This window comes from Sceloporus undulatus, chromosome 3 (genome assembly GCF_019175285.1).
Source record: "Sceloporus undulatus isolate JIND9_A2432 ecotype Alabama chromosome 3, SceUnd_v1.1, whole genome shotgun sequence".
NCBI classification, from domain to species: Eukaryota; Metazoa; Chordata; class Lepidosauria; order Squamata; family Phrynosomatidae; genus Sceloporus; species Sceloporus undulatus.
This window is the reverse complement of record NC_056524.1, coordinates 188,942,414-188,952,726: the sequence shown is the minus strand read 5'-3', so window position 1 is coordinate 188,952,726 and position 10,313 is coordinate 188,942,414.

Here is a 10,313-nt window from a genome sequence, read left to right as displayed (position 1 = left end):
CATACCTGACCAGATACCAAGGGCACACTGTATTTTTGTTTGGAAGAACATTCATTCTTCTCAACTGTTACCTCGGGTCTACAGAGCCTGGGAAGTTATCTTTTAAAAATATTTTGTCCCCTTTATTTATTACAGTAATTTTAAAAGTAATTTGCTCCAATTGTTTTAAAAAGCAATATTTGCTTTTAATTCATTGTGGGACTAATATCTCAGTTTGCTGTATTACACTGTTTGTTCCTTTTATTTGGAAGGAAAGACCTGTAGGATTAATTAGAATGACATAACAGATTCATGTCAAAATTGATTTGCAAATAACAAATAACGTTAAAAAGTAAGTGTAAAGTGCTTTCATTACTATATGTTACATTACTTTGGAAATACAGTATAACTTTGGAAATATGACTCTTGTTTCCCAGAACATAACTTATTACAGATAACCCTGAAGTACGTGTAACTCATTACTTTCAAATTCTGAATATGAAATGCCACTAACTACCATGTGGGCTAGAATTAGGTTTAAATGATCCTGTAATAATGATCAAGGACGCACAATAGTGTTTGTTTATTCCCCAGTCAGTTCTGATTATCCCAAATGCCTATCCCAAAGCGCCTTTTAATCACTATACACAGTAGTGAATAACTCCCCATCTGTTGGGGGGGGGTACTGTTTTCTAAGATAAAATCTAATTATATAGCCTTGTCCAAAAGAGAAACTTCTCATGGACCCATCGGTTTGAAGGAAAAGAGACTAGAAATATAAAAACATGTTGTAAATTGACATTTTTGTATTAACTTTGGTGAACTTTTTGGACCTGTGAAAATTATTATTTTGTCAGCAAATCTTTGTGTAACAATAGTAGGTGCACCTTGTGTGGACTTTTTTTAAAAAAGAACCATTGCACCATTCATGCTGTCTTCTCTGGAACTGATGCTTTTTGCAGCTCTACTGAAGTGGTGCAAAGAGAATTGCTCTCTCTTGATTTTTCTTCAGCCTGAAACATCTGGTAAATGGGTACAAGCCCTTCCCCTTGAGTGTATATGCCTAAATTTGTGGTTCCTTTGACTGCACTTCTCAGTTGTGCTAAATATGATGCACCCATTATCTTGTGTATAGCTGTGGCATTTTAGTGGCTGCATACTGGAATGGCTAGACTTCCAAAGCTTTGTGCTATGATTTAGTTTTACTAAATCTCATATTGGACTATGGTTCCCACATCTCAAGGCCTGGCCCTGAATCTCTGTGTTGTATGCTGCTTCTTCAAGAGGCAAGCCAGGAAGGCTTCAATGGACCTTGTGGGAACAACAAAAAAGAATGCTTTCAGTTTGTGAGCAGAAGCTGATGAAAGCTGATGGGACCTATATAATTTTCTCAGGGACCAGGAGAATCCTGAGCCTGTGCGGCTGTAATAGCAATTGAGGAAAACTTGTACACGTAAGTAGCTGTGGTTCTCTTAAGTTTGATATTTTCTAGTTTTACAGGAGATTTTAAATAAATGACCGTTAGTGAAGACATTTCTGCATGGCGTTGTTTCCCATATTCAAAGCTGTGTTTTGTTTGCATCCCCTCCTCTCTCCACTTTTTGGCCAGTTTGGAAATAGAACCATATCTGATTTAGAACACATACTTACTGACAGTCCCCCCCCCCCCCAAGATTTCATAGTCCTTCATCCTGGACCCCAATGCAAGATTGTATGCACAATTCCAGTTTACAAAATTGGACAAACACAGCCGATTGCTTCCATAGAGTAATGTACACATGCAGAAGATAGGATTCTGGACCAAATCTAGACCTAGGTTTATTTTTGGAGCTTTGTTTTCCTTGAGACAATTTTGAATCTGTCTGAATCTGCTAAATTTGGCTCAGGCTTCATCTGAATCCAATGCACATTTCTATTCCAAGCCGCCATTTGAGCATGCTGGTGCTTCTTTTCACTACATAGAAAACGATAACCATCCAGTAAATATTTCTGTATTTCATGACCTTTGCACACTTCCAACCATGAGAGAAAGTGAGAACCTTCACATATTCCCTATACCATTTCTCTCTTTAGTGGGCATTAGCAGATGTGCTTCCAGCAGACTGCATGAGCATAAACAGGCTTTTAGACTGACAAGTGCATGAACCCAAGCCCCTCCTGGTGACTTTGCCTGTGTTACCTACTTTTCTTGCAAGTATCTTAGTGCCACGGTCCTCTATAGAATTCCTGTTTTATAGCTAGCATATTGCCAACGATGGATTTCATTAGATTTCTCTTTCTTTCCCTTTCCCAAGAGAACTGGTCAATAGATTTTGTTTTCTGTTTTGTCAAATAAAATACAGTTTTAAGTGTTTCTGAATTAGAGTTGTTACTTGGATTCATTTTCTGTTATCAAGAGACTTATGTTAACTAAACCATCTTTTCAAATAATAGGAGGGGATTTTATTCTTGAGACTGTTTGTACATGTGTTTTCTTTCTCAGTTTCTAAATCTGTGATGACAAGTCTTCCAATATTCCATCAATGAAAGTTGGGGCACATAGTTCTTGAGTGAATCGGTCAAGATGGTAGAGTCTAGCAGCCCAGCATTTCTTAGAGGATCATGGATCAATACCGACACAGATGACCTCAGATACAGTGGGAACTAATTGTACATGAACTAACAGTGTCAGATATCACCAGGTACCAACCGCACTGATGCTGGTCATCCTATTAAAAACCAAAATACTTCTGTTACTGTATTGTACTTATATCATTTAAAGACATTTTTCCATGCCAGTTGCATCTTGGAAGGTAAAGATCTTTTTGCTTCAGTTTATTGATAGTTGTAATTTTTGCTTTATTTGCTGATTGAAGAGCAGTGAACAAAGGACCCGACACAGAAAATGGGTTTTAAAAGAGCCATTTTATTAAGTTACTTATTTATATTTCTTGGAAGAACTGCAACTAAAGGGGGAGGTAGCCTAGTGTGGGAGCAGCTGTAACAGGTGGTCCTTACCATAGACCTCCTCTGCAGCTTCCCCAGGGCGATGACACCTGAGCCCCAAGCATAACCCACCCCCTTGGGTTAATTCTTGGCCAGCCCACACTCAGCAAAGCCAACCCCAAAAGTCTCTCCCCCAAAGCCCCACAGACTTCAGGAGGCTTTATTCTTCATGCCATCCTCAAAGGAAGCCCCTTTCACTGTTTCCTTAGTAGCTAGACCAAAGAGGCGGTTCCAGTGACCTCCCTTCCACCAAAATGGTGACCCAGGTGCTTACCGTATGCAACATCTCCCGCTATTGCCATATGACAAACCTATTTAGACACCATGCCAACCAGTTGCCCAAGTCTGATTGCAAAACAGTATGGGGTAGACAAAAAATGCATAGAAAAGGGAAAAAATCATACCTAGCCTCAAAACGACCAGAAACTTCATAATGCAGCAGAGGTGGGAGGGTCATCAAACACAGGATCAAAAGAGGTAGCACCAGTAGCAGCAACAGCCACTGTGTTTAATAGGATGACCAGCATCAGTGCTGTTGGTACCTGGTGATATCTTCGCACTGTTAGTCATGCACAATTAGTTCCCACTGTATACTTGAGGTACATCTGTGTCGGTATTGATCCATGATCCTCTAAGAAATGCTGGGCTGCTAAGACTCTACCTCTTCCCTGAGCTGATTCATTCAAGAACTAATGTGCCCCAACTTTCATTGATGGAATATTGGAAGACTTGTCATCACAGATTTAGAAACTGAGGAAGAAAACTTTGGCTATGTACCTGACTTTGCTAACAGCATCTCTGGGATGCTGTTTACTTTTAAATCCTTGCCTCATGGTCACTGGAGGCCAGTAAACTGTGCCTCCCTCCCCAGTGGCTCTGTCGTGTGTGTGTGATCTGTATTACCTACATCCATCCTAGAAACTTCAGACTTGTGCATTGATGGAGTGCACAGTCTACCCACTATGCTCTATAATATCAGAACAACATGTGTACGATTGTTTAATCCTTTTAAAAAGCTACTACATATGTAAGTGGCAATCACAATATCTTGTCGTAAAGAATCTAGGAAAGGACTGTGTGCTGAGTAAAAGGTAGTTCTGCTTATTTGTCTTGAACCCATAGGCAGCTATTTTAACCAAATGATTTCAAATTCTAGCAGAAAGAGAGAGAGAGAGAGAGAGAGAGAGAGAGAGATTGACTATCTCCACATACTTCTATTAAACTTAAACTTGTTCATCTTTATTATCTCCCCTTTCTTCTAAATTAAAAGCCTCAGCCTCTCTAATCTTTTCTCACGGGAAAGATTCTTCAGCCCCAGTTCAAACTATTAGGATATAAAGCACTGCATATGTGCTCTTCTCACTGTATATGTGAGAAAAAGAAAGCATCAAATACTGAAATTCAGCACAAGCATCTGGGATAGGCATTTCCTGAGCTGAGCCAATTGACTGATGAAGTGATTAATTATTACAAAAGAGAGCAGTTAGATGAATCTGCCATGTTGAAATGTTCTGCTCTTCTGGAGAATGGCTCCATGATGCCGTAATCTCAACGAGTTCAGATGTCTAATCACTGCGTACAACTGTTATTCCAATAACGTAAGTGGTATTATCCTTGATTTACACTGGTGTAATTTCAAGAGCAGTCAGACAATGAACATCTAATGATATGTGCGAATGGTGTTAGCCACCATCGCTCCTGTCATCATTATCAATCATTTTTGTATTGCAAACCACTGTAAGAAAATAACAAGCACAAGGGAGTGATTGGCTTGGAATCCTTCTCTGTATTTTTGTGGCTTTTTTACAGACCAAAGAAGTGTGCCATACATCTTCTGCAAGTGAAACATATAATCAAGACTAGGCCAGTACACTATATTAGAAGCTTTCACCTAAAATACAAATTCCTGTCCACTTGGTCAGATTTTTGTGAAGTTACTGTTCACCAAACATGTAGCCCTCTGTCAGACATTTATAATTAGTTCTCTGTTGACCTCTTGTAAAACTGAACATTGTGATACCTTCAACATTTTTTCTAAGGTGTATTTTTAATATGTCTGCCTGCCATATTGGAGCTATGAACTACTCTTCATGGGGGGAATGTTTATCCCTCAAGATACTTACTAATGACAGTCCCATTAAATCCCTAGAGACTTATTTTTTCTAAACATGTGTATGATTACATTGCATATGACCAAAACAAATGAGCAAATGGCAGTGCCATAAACATTTTCAGTTGTTTCCTACTCACTGCTCAACTAAATGTTCTTTCAGCTATGTGGAAGATGGTCAGGGACAAGCCCTCCCATGTGGAGGGTGAGATGAGCTGGAGGGAAAACTCACCAGCTCAGCAATGCGTGAGAAAGGTGAGCAAACTGTACTTATGCATATTCTTAGCATGCAAAGCAATGATTCATTCATCACTTGTAAAGTGAGAGTCTAGCAACTGACTGAAGTGATTGACTCAGTCACTGGCTTCCGTAAGCAAGGGGAGAAGCAATGCATCTCCAATGAATTGCCTACACCCTCCCTTCCTGAAACTTTACCTCCCACAACCCTTCAGCTTTTCTTTCTCTTTCAAACACTGGCCTAGCATTCAAAGAATATAGCAAAGAGATAGAATGTTTAGCACTAGTAACTAGTAACAAATTCCATGGATTTTTAAACTGGAAATAATCTAATTGCTAGAACTGATCAATCAGATCTATGTACTGTAAGCACTGATTTATGATTCAGCAGTTGAATCAATAGGTATTTTGTTGTGTGCCTTCAAGTTATTTCCGACATATGGCTACCCCTATCAAGGGGTTTTCTTGGCAGGTTTTGTTCAGAAGAGGTTTGCCATTGCCTTCCTACTCTAATTCAAATGAGCAATTGGTTTTAGGCCTCTATTTCTATATATCAGCTAATATCTGTATATCAATTAGTATCAGATTTTGCTAAACTGTTTCTCACTGGCTGTTATACCTTTAGAGAGAAAATAGAGAAAAAAAGTTTATTCTTCTATATAACAAGGAGGCATGTATAGTTAAGATTCTATGTTTACAGACTTCTTTCCCATGATTTTTCTGAAGGAAAAGATCAGTAAATCTCTAGTTCTCAAGTGACAAATTGTGAAGTTTTTTTTAAAAAAGTGCAAAACAAATGCCACCTCAGCCTGCTCCATTTCACCTAAGTTTTTTTGAAGTGACTGTGTTCCCTTAGAGATTCCATATAAAATATAATATAAAATATCACTCACTTCCCAATATTATTCATAGAATTCCTATTATAGAACATTGAGAAGCCAGATTACAAGCGTACAGGAATATTTTATGATCAGTTTGAAAATGTGGTTACTGCTGCTATAAATTAAGAAGTAAAATTACTCCCATATTGAGTATTGATATACAATGCATGGCAGGAAAAGTCCTTTGACATATGCTGCACAATGAATATGGAGGAGTTCCAGGAGTATTGGGTTTTGTAAAGTTGACTGCTGACAAAGAGCTGGAGATAGGATCAGGTTGTAGGATGTTAAGGGGTGAATATCCTTCTAGGCTTTTTTGGAGATAAATATATCCAGTTTCTTTAAACTGTGCTCACCCTCAACAGATAATACAAAAACAAAACAAACAGCTTCATTTATATGCCACTTCATACTGAACTAAAAGTGTTTACAACTGTAAGCTAATTGTCTCCAACAATCTGGGTACTCATTTTAGCGACCTCAGAGGGATGAGTCAAGCTTGAGTCCTTTCGCTGGTATTGAACGCATAACTTTATGGTTTTGAGTGAATGGCTGCAATAGAGGCATTTAACCACTGCACCACCAAGCCTCCTACTAGACAGATCCTGGATTGTTGTTGTTGTTGTAGTTCTTGTTGTTGTTGTTTTGGTATACACACCAACATTTGACAGATGAAAACTGGGACACAGTGGCCAAGCAAAATCTGATTATGGTCAAGATGGGACATGTTTTTAATGAGGAAGAAGAACAGACAAGCTGGAAGAAGCTGCAACACTTTGCTTTTGCCTGATTCTACAGAAAAGAGCCAGATTGCCATACCTATTCCCCAATCTAACTTTTGAGTGACCAGGAGCACTTTTATTAAATTAAACATCAATTTGCTTGCTCTTAACCAATCCCTTACTTGAGGCTGGATACTGGTTTAGATCTAAAACACTCTCTTCTGAATGCAATAGAAAATAAATGCAGAATGTAAAAGTAGAATGAGTGCCACCAGTATACAATGCACCCTTGCTTTACACGGGGATCCATTCCGGACTCCCCCACATAAAGCAAATTCAGCCCATGCTCAAGCCCCATTTAAATGAATGGGTCTCGTGCACGTGGCAGTGCGGTGGTGCATGCATGCCATGGGTGCATGCCCTATTACTCCCTATGGGGCACACTGCCCCTTCTCCCTGGAGGAAACCAAAGTTAATATAAATGGCAGTGAAAGGTTCACCAGAACTAGTAGGGACATAATGTAGTTTTCCATGAAGTTTGTCCCCCAAATTGATCAAATTTGTCACTGTTCTACAACAGGTCTCAGACTAAACTGAAGCAGTTCAAGATAATTAAGCTCATCTGGGGACTTGCGGAGATGAGATACCACTAGAAACCCCATTACCTTGCCCTAGAATGAAATACTGGATAATAGTCAATAATTATCCACTATGTTGAGATCCATAGAGGGCCAGTGTGGCGTAATGGTTTGGGTATTGGACTAGTACATCAGAGAATTTCCCCCCTGGCTGTAGTGTTTGGATGTGCAGTGCTTCCTATAGGATCTCCATGTTCAGTCACATTTTCTGCCAACATCTCTCTAATGAACACTTCTCCCTGGAAAATCCGGGATTTGGTTTGGTTCTATTCCAAAAGACAGGGCACTCAGGAGTGATTTCCACATCCTATAGATTAATCTCTGTTTCAACAGAATCACTTTTTCAGATAATGGTTAATTTCCCCCAAAACCTCATCAGAAAACTATCTGGATTCATCAACCTTCTAATCTTAATTCTAATCCCATCCTAATTGCTTCTCCCACACCTGCAGAGGATCTGAGTCCCAGAAAGTCTAAAACCTACCAGGTAATTATCTATCCAGGTAGTTATCTGAAAGTTCCTCCACCACAATATCACCACCATACCACCCAGCACAGAAAAAAAGGTGTAGAGTGCTTGAGACTAGGGAGGTAAAGCCTATCTCAAGTAGATGCGACGGCCCGGAGTGCTTGGTACCAAGTTCGGTTGATACGCCAACTGGGTCCCAACCTGGACTGAAAGGACCTTGAAGCAGTGGTACATGCTCTGGTAATCTCTCGTCTTGATTTCTGTAATGCGCTCTACATGGGGTTACCCTTGTACCAAGTTCAGAAGCTTCAAGTAGTACAAAATATGGCAGCCAGATTGGTCACTGGCTCCTCAAGGTTTGACCATATAACACCAATTTTAAAAGATCGTCATTGGCTACCAATTTGCTTCTGGGCACAATACAAGGTGTTGGTTATTACCTTTAAAGCCTGAGTTATTACCTTGGGCCCAAGTTACATCTCCCTACATAATCCATCCTGCACTCTCAGAAGAATTTGCTGGAATTGAAAACAACTAGACTAGCCTCAACTTCCCAAAGAGCTTTTACTATAGCTGCTCCAAGATTGTGGAATAATCTCCTGAAAGAGATCCATTTTACTACTTCCTTTGAGACCTTTAAGAGGGCAGTTAAGACAGATCTCTTCTGGCAAGCATGCCCACTCGATCTTGTATAAGATATACAGATCCACCTCCTTGAACAGGATTGGAACATCTTTATTCCACAGTTGCTTTTTGATACTTTTTTAAATTGCTAACTCTTTATGTATTTTAATGTTGTGCTTGTATTTGTATTTTTATATGAGTTTATAATCCTGCCTCAGTCCAACCGGGAGAGGCGGAATAATAATAATAATAATAATAATAATAATAATAATAATAATAATAATAATAATTGAGTAGTTAGGTTCTTATGCTTTAGAAACTGTGATGTAGAATAACAGGAGCTCTCAGTTTCTGTCTAAAATACCTAAAAATGCATGTGGTTTTTCTATGCAGCAAATATATCTTTGTGCAGAAAACATGCTTCCTATAAAGAGAACAGTGTGGTTTTAACTGGAAACATGCTTTCTGCTCAGAAAATGTATTCCAAATGCATTAAGAATCAGAATGAGGGCATCTGTGCTTGTAAATTAGCATATGAAGGCATTATGCAAATTCTCTTTTATCCTAATTTTGGTGATGTGAAAACAGCTACCTCAACTGCACTCTGCTCTAGAACCACTGACCACAATCCACATAAGAGAAGAAACTACCCTTTCCCATATCATGTGGATATTGCTGTTATTGGAGATTGGGAGGGAGCAGTTCATGACTAGAGCTTTCCTTTGCTTTTTGTTGTGGCAAGAAAGACAGTAACCAATAGCATGTGAACTCAAAAACTTCATGGTCATACTCATAATTCTGTTTGTGGCGATGTGAGCTTTTCCTTTAAGAAAGATGGTGTATAAGGTGGTGTATTAGTACACTGTAGATGGTATCTGACATATTCTAGCATTAAAAGGCAACAGTGGAAGTGCAGAAACAAGGTGGGACTTGTTGATGTTGTGTGACTTCAAGTAGTTTCCAAGTTATGGCAACCCTAAGGTGAACCTGTCATAGGGTTTTCTGGAACTGAGACTGTATGACTCACCTAAGGTCGTTCAGTGGGTTTCCATGGCCGAGCAGGGAATCAAACCCTGATTTCCAAAGTCATAGTCGGTGCTCAAACCAATATACCATGCTGGTTTTCAATATTTGGGACTACAAATATTATTTAGCATGGTGAATTTTCTCAAGACATCCATTCCACAACAGGCATTCAGGAATTCCTTGCTCTCAAAAATAATGCATAATGCGTAATGCATCCCTTAATACATGGGATACACATTTGGAAAATGAAAAGCTCAATCAATACATTAAAGTGATGGTTTCCAACCTTTTCTATGTCCCATACCCCCAGGAAATGTTTGATTAATGTCCATACCCCCTACAAAAGTAATATCACATTTGATGAAATTTAATTTCTAATTTTTGAACAACAAAACTCAACCATACAATACTGCAAGTGAACAATCTGATTTTTTTTAAAAAAGTTGTTAACTGAGTGCATAAATGCAAATCTAAACCGAGCAAATAGATTCTAATTTATTCAGAAATAAAAATTGAGTGATGATTTGTGACTCATCACTCAAGGACACAAGGCACTCTTTGTCTCACCCCCTGAAATTCCATCTTGTACCCCCCGGGGATGTGGTCATCCCAAGTTGGGAACTGCTGAAGAGAAATATTTCA